This window comes from Cupressus sempervirens, chromosome 10, assembly GCF_028749045.1.
Source record: "Cupressus sempervirens isolate cs-2001-9-10 chromosome 10, ASM2874904v1, whole genome shotgun sequence".
Lineage (NCBI taxonomy): Eukaryota > Viridiplantae > Streptophyta > Pinopsida > Cupressales > Cupressaceae > Cupressus > Cupressus sempervirens.
The window spans coordinates 830,151,103-830,163,945 of record NC_143127.1 but is presented as its reverse complement, the minus strand read 5'-3'; the positions used below and the strand labels follow the sequence as shown (position 1 = coordinate 830,163,945).

The window sequence follows — 12,843 nt, the reverse complement described above, 5'->3', positions numbered from 1 at the left end:
CGCTCTTAGCCCAAGAATTTTCATGATGGGCCTAAAGTTCAAATTCCTCATCATTTTATTAACATCCTCATGATGGATCATAAAGTATGATCCAAAATGTTGATGCTAAAAAGTCCTACACAATCTTACCCAAAAGCTCGGACACAGAATATCATGGATTGTGAAAATCTATTGCAATTAATGTAATATTTAATTCTTCAAAGAATAATCTCCACATACGATTAACTTTTCTTTGACAAGTATGCTTATTAATCTTGTCAGGCATTGATTTCTTTGACAAGTATCAATATCAATCAAATATTTTCGTCTTCTAAAATGAATTCTAGAAGGTATTATAATCTCTTCTATTCCCTCAAGATTTTGAACATCAACATAAGGTTGAGTATTTTGCATACCTTGAACCAAAGATGATGTGCCTTGGCAATAAGATGCAAAAGATGAAATATCACCTACTTGATATGTTGATGTTGTGTCTTCAACATGATATGATGGAGTGTGTACATTGTCAAATGTAGAAATTAGCATCTCTTCAACATGAGATGATGATATGACTCCAACATTGGAAGATGGTGTAGCTTCACAATTCAATTATCTTCTTGAGTGTAAGAATCTCATTCATTCTATTTGTCTGTCCAATTCTTCCTCTTTATTTCTTTATATCGGTGGTTTTTGTTATTCTTTGAAAGATAATATTTCATTATTGCATTGCAATTTTCTTTTTTCACATAGTAGTTTCATTTTATCTCTTTTAATTGCCAAATCTCTCTCCCTCTCTTTCGTCGTTTGAGTTTTTGGTTTCTTCCTCAACATGATGATGATTTATAAATGTCAAATTATTCAAACATTTGAATTACTTATGATTTATAAATTACAAATCATTCAAATACATATAAAAATTATAATTATTTCAATGAATACACAATATATATTAAATAATTTGTGAATTTTCTAAACATTTCCAAATAAAAATTCATTCAACAATACAAATTTTAATGGATTCATTAGATAATAAACAACTTGTCAAATTATAATAAAATGTGTCTCTATAGTAACAAAGAATATTTAAAAAGGTGGAGAGTTCGATCAAAAGGAAAAGAGGAGGGGGAAGGAAGTTGAGACAGCTCACAAAAAGGGTAAGGAGGGTATTTTTGAAGCTCTAGAAGAGAGGAAGGAGGAAGAGGGCTTGGTAAAAAATATTATTTCTCTAGATGAAAAGGGAAGAAAAATAGTATGGAGGAGTTTCCATGCTAGTATATTGAAGATGGGGCTTGTTAGAGAACACATTAACCTGGAGGTGCTCGAGGGAACAAATGGAAAAATTCAGCTAGAAGAGCTTATTGATCCAGGCCTGTGATTCTTAGCGACAATACACGGGAAATGGGTCTGAACCTCCTAAACAATGCCAAAAATAACCTTGTGGACAAATTTTGGTCCATAAAATGGATATTTCATGAAATTGAGGAAATTAAGTTCAGGTTGCAAGGATAGGATAGGCCAGAAGGGGTGGATGAGAATGTCAAAATTGGAAAATTGGAGGCTAGGGTTTCAGAGATTGAAAAAAGGGTGGAAAGGATGGATACTATGCTTCATAGCTTGGCTAATTAGAGCCTTAAAATAATTAAAGGTCTAAATGATAACATCATTCAGTTGCATGGGATGATGGATGAAAATAAAAAGGGGAAGGAGGATAAGGACATATAGTGAACCAAGGTGATTGAGGAGGAGGTTTCTTTGCAAGAGGAGAGCCCAAGCAGGAAAAGAAAAGTGTAAAAGAGAAAGAGGGAATTGGTGGCTTCTCAAGATGATAGTCACTCCAAGACCAATGAGACTGAGGCCAAGAAAGATATGGAGTTAAAGAATCAAGAATTGATGAAAGATCTCGTCTCTTGATTGCACTTCCTAGTTTTTTCTTGTTCCTTGGCTTTTGTCCTTTTGGTTTTTTCTTTCATTTGTTGGCCGAGTCAGGCCTATTGTTTTTCCTATTGCTTGGTTGCTAGACCTATACTATTAGTTTTTTTATGTTGTTAACAAGTGGGTTTCAAAAACTACTATAAAAAAATTATTTTACTTAATGTTAGTGAACAGATTGTCCTTTGAGAAAATGTGTGCAAATTTGACCCTGAATGCCCAAGTGAAAGGAGAAATTGTCACAAACAGTTGGACAGGTTATCATTAGATTGATAACCTTCCTCTGAATTTTATCGATACAACTCCCCATGTAAGATGTACAATGAAAAAATAATGAATGCTTTTAACCAAAAAGCACAAAAGGATATCAAGCATCTACCCATAAATACAATGTAGATGTGAAAACCTAAAAAGCTAAAAGAAAAAAAATGGTAAATGATACAAAACCCATTCACTCGACATGTTTCAAAGGACGGAGTTAAGAAAGACATTTTCCATCTTCTTGAGAAAGTGCAAAAACAAAGCTATGGAGATGTAAAAGCATATTTCAGAGAAAACTAAAGTGACACAAAGATCATGATTAGTGGAAAGTTAATTACTCAAACTCTAACTTTGGATATACAATTAACTTCCAAGTCTCTCTCCTCTAAAGCATAAAGATGCATTTGCAAATACAATCACCATTAAAGAAAACTAATACTCTTTCTCTGTATTTCATAAACAAAACACAACTCTCTTATTTTCTAACACACAGTTCAGAAAAAAGAAAGGAAACCCTGGCTCTGCTCCACATAACCTTCACAAGAAAATGGTCTAATTCTAAAAACAATCTAAAAAAAGATTTACCTCTTTGCTGTAGTGCCAAGTCTGCAGTCCTGAAGAGAAAAGATGGAACCCTTTCTTTCTCTGTTGCTGGCCTATTTATCTTTCTTTCCTCTTCCTGTAGCTTTTCAGTTATGTAACTGATTCTTGAAAGTATGTGTTACTTGAAATCCTCTCTCTCTAACTTTGAATCTTCTTTTAATAGAAATAAGAATTAAAGCTTACGAGGGCACATATGTTTTCTGATAGGTGGCATATATCTGACGACTCATCAGATCCCCCTCTTGATAATATTGAAATCCATTCTAAGAATATATATTGCTTCAAATATGCACCTTATCGAAAAACACATGAGGCATATGATAGTGACATATCCCACCTCTTGAAGCTTCTTCCTATGCCCTTTTGATTCAATTGGAAAGCATCGAAGCATGAGAAAGGGTTTGCTGCCTCAAAGAAAAAATCCCAATCCTACAAAGAAGGAAACACCTGCAAAAATATTTTCGGTAAATCTCAACTAATGGAGACTTTACCACAAGAGGATCCATATGCATATCTGAAAAATATAGATGACAACATTGATAGTCATGAATGTGGGTCTAAGACAATTAGTTGATATAGCACGTGCCTGGTAGTAAATTTCTGCCCAAAACAACACCGGCAGTGCATATACGGTAACGAATAACAGCCCGGGCATATCAAGTATAACATGTTTCAAAATCTTAGGTTCAATGCTTTGCACATTATGATGGAATAAAAAGTCCACACAATGAACTCCATTCACAACATCATTGAGAAAATGAAGAACTTTCTAAGTTGTCCAACTGCGACATATTATCCACCATTTGTATGCGTAAGACTTTATAGATGAGAGGGGGAATCGGGTTTGGTGCCACGGATCACACCACCCATATGATATCTTTATCAACTTCTTCACAGTCAATACCTTGTTCTTGATCTTCTATTAAACCATTAGTGTGAATTACCCATCACGAGCTGGTTTTGAACTTTATGATTTCAAAGGCATCATTAATAAAACTTGCAGGTTCTATTCTAATCATTGAAGTGGGTGACTTTCACTCCTTACCTGATTTGATAGCACACCATTAAGAGCCACTTCTGTTCTCTGATTTAGTATTCGCATGATGATTGCAATAACCTAAATCCTTCTCCAATATTCCTATAGCAAGGAGTCGATATTATGGGGAAAGTCCACAAGAAGAACTCAGGTTTTCGTGAAAGAATATTGATCTTTTAAAGTAATGAAAACCGTTGTCTTCAGCAGGTTCCAACATTTTGTTTTGTGGGTTCCTATGCCAATCAGTAGTCATTTACTAAGAGCCATCTGATTATCAAGCGTGGGACAATATAGCATTCTGTATGCTATTCACAGCCACCTTGATTCAAGATAATCAAGTTCTCATGATTTCAGCAAAGCCAGATTGCTCAAACTACGGACTCTTGACAGATATGATGTTTCTTGGATGACCGTGGTGGAAAGGAGGGTGGCTGTTATATGATTTGCAAAATGGTGTAGAAATATTCATTTCTGTTGCACATGTTCAAGGTCACTATGTGAATCCGCATTCTTCCATCGAGCATGACCTGATGCCCATTGCTAATGAATTTAAATTCTCCATCATAATCATATGGGTTCGAGCCCGCTGATTCTCGTGCCCTCATCAAGCATATTGCTATATCTTGATCCAAATGGTGCAGTTACATTATATCCCCACCTATCATCAAACATGCCACGATTTCTAAGATTTTAAATACATTGGGCATATTCTTTCACATTGTTTCTTTACATCTGGGCTGGCCATGCCTTGGACCTAATTCATATTATTTGCTAAGTGTCCTCCTGTGGCCATTTCATGAAATGACATCAGGCTACATGATATACCCGCTGTATGAATCAAACTTTCTTTACTGATGCAATGTGACTCATGAACGTGTATACTGTCAAATGGTTCACATGCCATCCCTTTCTGCAGACTTATAATCCTGAATTGCATGCATCACTGATTCAGCATGTGATGAGCACAAATGAATTTCATGTTCATTTGAAAGTTTTAGAGCACCCAAGAAGAAGATTTTCAAGAAGCAATCTACAAAAAGATTTGACACTTTTTCACCTGTGGAGAAACATGACACTAAATTTAGCTTTTATACGATACTCCCTAGAAGTAGCACTTTATTCATCATCAGGTTTTATATGAGTGTGCATACTCAAGCTCCATAACAGTCATATTTTCTTCTCAAACTTTGAAACACATATCTAATCATCACTTGAACTTGGACAATCACACAATAAGTCTTGTATAACTTTAAGCCTTGAACCCTTTGATCATAATGGTATCTTATTCTTCACTGAGATGTATCGCTAAACTATGACCTCGGAACTTCTGAATCATAGCATACAAGGTTTTGACAATAATCCTGCACATTCTAGAACAACCATCTGAACTTGGAAATAATGATCTTTGAACTAGACCATTGGAATTTAAACTTGAACTATGTACTTGAACCTTTGAACCATCAAATTCATTGAATCTTGCATTTCTGATAACTATTCTCTAAACACATTTGCTATGCCACTTTAAACCAATGAGACTATACAATCATTGAACTGACAAAGTCTGAGCCTGGAATATGAATTGAGATAGAATTATGAACCTTTCTGAACTAACCAATCTGCATTTTTGAACCCATTTGAAATGTTGAACCATTTCAAACCACTTTGAACCAAGTTTGAAGTACTTCAGAGAGGTTCAAAACCTAAAACTGAAAGTTCAAAAACTAGGTCCATGTAGTTACTAACACTTCATAAAAAACAAAGAATATTTAAAAAGGACTGCACTGACCTTTTCTATAGAAAGAAAGTTCAAAAACCCTTCAAATAGTGTATCCAATGATTGAATTTGGTGTTTTCTATCTTCCAATAGCATGAACGAATATTTAAAAATCCCTCAAATAGTGTATCCAATGATTGAATTTGGTGTTTTGTAGTGTCCAATAGCATGAAGGAATGTTCAAAAAGCCTTCAAATAATGTATCCAATGATTGAATTGGGTGTTTGCTAACTTCCAACAACATGAAACTCATGTTTTCTATTGGAACATTAGAACAAACAATGGACAAAAAATAAAATATGGGTCATTAGGGACCCAAACTTTTATTATAACCATTTTTTGGTATTTTCATATAGTGTGTACACACTATGAAGCACACACGTACTATAGTGCGTATGCACTATGTAAAAAATCTCTCACCCTATCCCACCCTCTCCCATCCCCTACTCTCTCTCTCTCTCTCATCCAACCCTCTCTCTCTCCCATCCCCTACACTTTCTCACCTATCCAACCCTCTCCCATCCCCTACACTCTCTCCCCCTTATCCCACCCCCCTCTCTCTTTCTCTTCCATCCCTTTCTCTCTCTCCCATCCCCTACTCTCTCTTCCTTATCCCTCTCTCACTTTCTCTCCCTCCCTCTCCCATCCCCTACTCTCTCCCCCTATCCCACCTTCTCTCACTCTATCTCTCTATCCCACCCTCTCCTATTCCCTACTCTCTCTCTATGTCCCATACCCTACTCCTCTCTCTCTCTCTCTCTCTCTCTCTCTCTCTCTCTCTCTCTCTCTCCCTCTCTCCCTCCCTCCTATCCCACCCTCTCCTATCCTCTATCTCTCTTTCTCTCTAATACCTCCCTCCCTCCCTTCCTCCCTCCCTCTTTGTCTCCCTCCCTTCCTCCCTCCCTCCCCACTCCCTAACCCACCCTCTCTCATCCCCTACTCTCTCTCTCTCTCTCTCTCTCTCTCTCTCTCTCTCTCTCTCTCTGTCTCCCTCTCCCTCTCCCTCTCGCTCTCCCTCTCCCCCCCTCTCCTCTCTATTTCTCTCCCATCCCCTACTCTCTCTCTCTCCCCCTCCTTGTCTCCCCCTCCCTTCCTCCCCCCCCATCCCCTACTCTCTCTTCCTATCCCACCCTCTCTCACTCACTCTCTATCCCACCCTCTCCCATCCCTTATTCTCTCTCTCACTCTCTCCCATCCCCTACTCTCTCTATCCCACCCTCTCACATCCCCCCCCTCTCTCTCTCTATCTCTCTCTCCCCCAACCACCTCCCCATCTCCCATCCCCTTCTCTCTCTCCCCCTCTCCCATTCTCTCTCCCTATATCCCATCCCCTACTCTCTTACTTTCACCTCCTAGTCTCTCTCTCATCCCTTGCTCTATCTCTCTCTCCCTATCCCATCCTCACTATCCCACACTCTCCCTCTCCCTCTCTCTCACATCCCCTACTCTCTCTCCCTCTCCCTCTCCCCCTCTCTCCCATCCCCTAATCTCTCTCTTTCTCTCTCTTTCTCTCTCTCTCTCCCTCTCTCCCACTCTACCATACCCTACTCTCTCTACCTCCCTCTCTCCCATCCTCTCTCTCTCTCTCTCCCTCCCTCCCTCCCCCCTACTATCTCTCTATCACAACCTCTCTCTCTATATATAGCCCACCCTCTCCTATCCCCTACTCACTCTCTCTCTCTCTCTCTCCATTTCTCCCTTTATCTCTCTCTTCCTTCCTCCCTCCTGCCCTCCCCCAACCTCTCCCATCCCCCCAACCTCTCTCTCTCTCTCTCTCTCTCCCTCCCTCTCTCCCATCCCATACTCTCTCTCCCATCCCCTACTCTCTCTCACACATACCCTACTATCTCTCTCTCATCCCCTACTCTCTCTCTCTCTCCCATCCCTTACTCTATCTCTCTCTCTCCCTATCCTACCCTCTCTCACTCTCTCTCTCTCTCTCTATCACACCCTCTCCCATTCCCTACTCTCTCTCCCACACTCTCCCCTCTCTCTTTGTCCCTCCCTCCCTCTCTCCCATCCCCTACTCCCTCTCTATCATACTCTTTATCTATATATATATCCCACCTTCTCCCATCCCCTACTCTCTCTCTCTCTCTCTCTCTCTATATATATATATATATATTCATGTATCTATCTTGATCTTCATCTCCATGTTTCTCTACCTAAATCTCTCTCCCACTCCTTTCTTTTACTATATATTTCTCACTCACATCTCTCTCCCCCGTACCACACCCTCTCCCATCCCCTACTCTTCCTCTCTCTCACTCTCTCCCTCTCTCATCCCCTACTCTCTCTCTCCATTTATCCATCCCTCTCTCCCTATCCCACCTTCTCCCATCCCATACTCTCTCTCTATCTATTTCTCCCTCCCTCTCTCCCTATCCTACCATCTCCCATCTCCCACTCTCTCCCCATCCTCTACTCTCTCCCATTCTCTACCCTTTCTCCCTCTCTCCTTCCTTCTTGTATTCCCTCTCTATTGAAATCCATGATTACAAAGTGTGTGCGCACTATAGTGCATACATGCTATGTAAACCTAAAGGTTTGGAGTCTCTAAAGTAGTTTGAGATGTGTTTTGCATCAAACATACAACAAATGATTGATTTTTCTTGTGTGCTCTCCTTCAAGTTTTCTCATGGTTGAGCATTGATAAAATCAAGTTACATGACCTTGTAGATCACTGTGTTAGCTAAATAACCATATAATTTTTTTCGAATTTAAACTATTTCAAGCCTTTCAACTATAATCTTTTTTCAATGTATTTTCATTTTCTATCAAAAATCAACATGTACTAATTGGGGTGTAGATTTTAGCTAGTTCATCATATTTACAACTTAGTTTTTTTGGAAACTAGACTCCATTCTACACACTTTGAAAAAAAGAAGTTTTGATTTTAGATTAGTTTCAATCATTTCTAGGGGGACCACATAGATATTTCACATTTTTGGGATGTGTCCAATTAAATAATTCATCAAAAAAATACACATTATAAAATTATCCAAAAAAATTAGGATAAACTACATAGTGTTAGGTAACTTTTGACGAAAGTGATTAAATAATTTCAAAAAGTAAGTTAAAATTTTAGGGGGGCCACACTTTGCACTATGATATTTTTTTTTCTAAAAAAATAGTACCAATTTCTATTGACCTTTTTATGAGGACCTAAAACTAAACCGTTTTGGAAAACAATAGTAGTGTAGAAACTAAATTCAAAGGACAACTACTTTTTTTTTGTCATATCTTAAAATTTTAAACGTAACTATCTTCAAATTCTTGTCAAAATTTAGAAATTTTTGATTTTAGAAGAGAAAAAAAAAATAGCCACTTATACCCCCTTTTGGCACCACAACTTGGTGCACTTACCCTTCTAGGTGTTTGCTTTAGACAATACAATGCTTTCTTCAATCTACATACTATATCATTTTCTTTTGTCAAAAGAAATCCATCAGGCTTCTTAATTTAGATTTCTTCTTCAAGTTGTTCATTCAAAAATGTTGACTTACATCCATCTGATACACTTTAGACTTCTTACTTGCTGCATAAGCCAAGAACATTCTTACTACTTCCATTCTGGCAATAGGGGAAAAATTCTCTTCATAATCTATACCTTCTTGTTGTCGATATCCTTTACATACCAATATAGCTTTATTTCTCACAACTTCACATTGTTCATTTATCTTACTTCTGAATACCCATTTTGTTCCTATAACATTCTTATCTTTAGGTCTAGGAACCAATTCCCATATTATTTTCTTCACAATCTTATATAGTTCTTCCTTCATTGCTTAAACCCAATGATTATCCTTGTATGCCTCATCTGCGCTTTTAGGTTGAACTTGAGAAATTAGACATAATTCCTCATGTATGTTGATCTCAAATTGGTTTTGACAAGTGAGTGTCAACACACTTAAGTTATTTACTTAGTTCATTCCAAACAAGTAGCTTATGTTGAGCACATGTATATATTAGACCATGTTGAGTCACTCAAGTATAGAGTAGATAGACTATGCCAAGTGATTCAGGTGTTGAGTAAATAGTGGGTGTCAAGCAATACATATACCAAGTAATAATAGAAATATTAGTGTATGCCAAGAAACAGATACTTTAGATGTTGAGTGACATAGTTTTGACATATTTATTTGTAAAGGCACAAACAACTATGTAAACCATTTTAAAGATGACTTAAGCATGAATTACAATATTTTGGAGATAAGGACAAATCTCGAGTTGGATTCTCTATGCAATTACATTCAACCAATCATAAAATGGGAAGGATTAAGAGGCAAAATAGATGAATATCAATCATAGATTCATACCTAACCCTAATTCACCAATGTCTTATTAAGGAGGATGAAACCCTAAACTCTTTATGAGTAGGTAAGGTATTGAAGGAGTGAAAAGAGAAGTTTGAATGCACAAACAGAGCATTCATGGTGATTAGAAATTATGAAGTAAGATTCTATTGCAGAATTAATTAGAATAGAATAAAGGAAATGAAAAGCATACATCAAAGAGATATCGGATCAAGAAGGATCAAAGATACATCAGTTTAGAAGTGATATGTTATCAATCAATTGAATGCTAATCATAGATCAAAGCTAAGAAATTTTAACAGGTGATTTCAGTCAAAATCTCTTAATAGAGGATCCCTAATAGGCTATATGAAATCCTCTAATAGGGTGCTTACTTATTTGTAAGTTAAAGTCCTATAACAAGGCACAATTCTAATAGGGTGTTGAAATCCTCTAGCAAGGTGAGACCTAATAGTCTTTGTAAGCTTTTAACAAGGTAGATCTTTCATACGGTAGATAATGTTTCATGGTCAAAACATTGTAACCTTCATTAGATACACTTCATTACTATAATAGTGAAGATTTGTGAGTGTCATCCCCACCCCAGTTTTTCCTTCTCATTGGAGGGTTTCTGGGTAATCATATCTAGTGTTATATGTGTGTGATTTCTTAAATATTACATTATTTTAGTTTTCTCATTAAAAGCATGAGATGGATGTGTGGTGAAAGTTTTATGGGTCAAAGTTCAAACTACTGATTCACACCCCCCCACAAGAAGTTTACCTTTCCTATTGTAATTCCAACAATATAATTGCCATTACTCCTTTTTCTTTACTTCCAATAATCTATTATGTAGGGTGGTTCTCTATCAAATTTATGTTAAGTGTAGGATTTCCTAACTCAACTTTTATCTCTTCTATTTTTTTTGTTCTATGTTCCCCTCTTTGCTCAACATTTTGTAAATCATTGTTAGTCTCAAAGAAAAGTTCAATATTTTCTCTAATAGGATTAGGATTATCTTCCTCATCATTAGAAACATAATCCTCCATTCTCTCTTTAACTCCAAATTTTTCATCTATCTTTACATTTGCACTTTTAGCAATTGTCTTAGTTCTCTAATTAAAACATCTATAGGCTTTTATTTTCAATGAATAACCAAGGAAAATACCTTCATCACCTCTTGGATCAAACTTACCAATGTCATCATCTCTCTTTATGTATCACTTTCTTCCAAATATTCTGCAATACTTTACTAATGGTGCATGTCCAAACCATAATTCATAAGGAGTCTTGTTTGTAGCCTTTTTTATTTGCATTGTGTTCATGGTGTATATTAATGTATTGATTGCTTCTCTCCAAAATGTCTTGGATATATCATTGTCAAACATCATAGGTCTTGTTGCCTCTAATATAGATATGTTCCTTCTTTCTTCTATCCCATATTTTTTTAGTAGTCTTGTGTGATGATAACTATATCTTAATTTCATTTTCTTCAAAAAACATGTTAAACTCTCCACCTCAATTTGGCCTCAATCATTTAATATTTATGCCAGATTCACTCTCAAGTCTATTCTTAAACACCTTAAAGTTTTCAAATGTCTTAGAATTTTCTTTAAGAAATGCTACCCACATCATTCTAGTGAAATCATCAACAAAATTGATAAAAAACCTTTCTCCATAGAATCCTTTTGTTCTAGTATGACAACTCAAGTCTATATGAAAAATCTCTGGTAGTGAACTTCTTGCTGGGAAATGAAAAATTCTTCTGCTTATCCATGATACATTCTTTGCAAACAACATTAGCAGGTTTATGATTCTACATAAATCTCTTACTGCAAATGTACTACTAGCCTTCACAATATTATCAAATTTTATGTGAAAAAACCTTCTATTCCATAACCAAACAAGTCATCTTAGTAGAATTCAATTGAAATGCATTACCTCTAGATCTTGTACATGTTCTAATCAGCTTAACATCCATATCTTTGATATAGAAAGTCTTCTGTATGAACTAAAAATGATAACCTTTATTAACCAATTGTCCAACACTAAACATATGCTTTAATCCATCAACAAAATAAACATCATCAATATTATTCTTTCCATCAAGAGTAATAGATCATATTTCTATGATGGGACAAGATATATGTTTACCAACTCTAAGAATTCCTCCATCATGATTTATGAACTTAAAAAACTTACTCATATCTCTAGTCATATGATGTGAACGTCCATTGTTCATAATAGAATCAAATTTCTTTCCAACTTGAGAAACTAGGGCATTTTCTTCTCAAATTTCAATTTCAAAAATCTCTTCTTTAATAGCCACAAATACTAACTCATCTTCACTTTCACTTTGAACTCTTTCCTTATATTCGTTGTCTTCCTTAGGACATTTAGAAGAATAATGACCAAATTCATCACAAGTCCAACATTTAAATATTTTCTTACCATTTGGTTATGTTCTCATAAGAAGTGATATTCATTCTTTAATCTTTATGTCTTCTTCATATCTGGATCTGGTGTTACTAGCATAGTCTCCATTTGTGTTTGCACTTCTTGTAAAACAAGGATGAAGAGTTAATGCGCTAAAGTTTTTCTCCACTATTGTCAATTCTCCAAAGTATGGCAAACTTGATTTTGTTGCTTCGAATCTTCCTAGAAAAGTATCCATGGTGAACTTCTTAGTACAAGGTATGAAAAGTTCAATTATATGTTCTAATTATTTGAATGGAAATGTTAAAGTTTTTAGAATCTTCCATACAATCTCATCTTCCTGTTGGAAATATTCAAGATATGACAAGTTACTGAGAGGGGAGGGGTGAATCAGTAACTTCTAAAATTTTAACAATAAAACTGCATACTGATATATTCACCATTCATCCAAGTAACCTACTGTAAGCATGAAAAATCATTTGCAACACTTGAACACACAGATTTGGTGACCCAGAAACCTTCCAAATAGA

The 12,843-nt window shown here is 36.2% G+C and overlaps 1 pseudogene; it reads right to left on the bottom strand.

Annotated features, from left to right (window-relative positions):
* Nucleotides 1–2,198: 2,198 nt before the first annotated feature.
* LOC149536533 (tobamovirus multiplication protein 3-like) lies at nt 2,199–3,874 on the bottom strand (annotated as a pseudogene).
* Nucleotides 3,875–12,843: the final 8,969 nt, after the last annotated feature.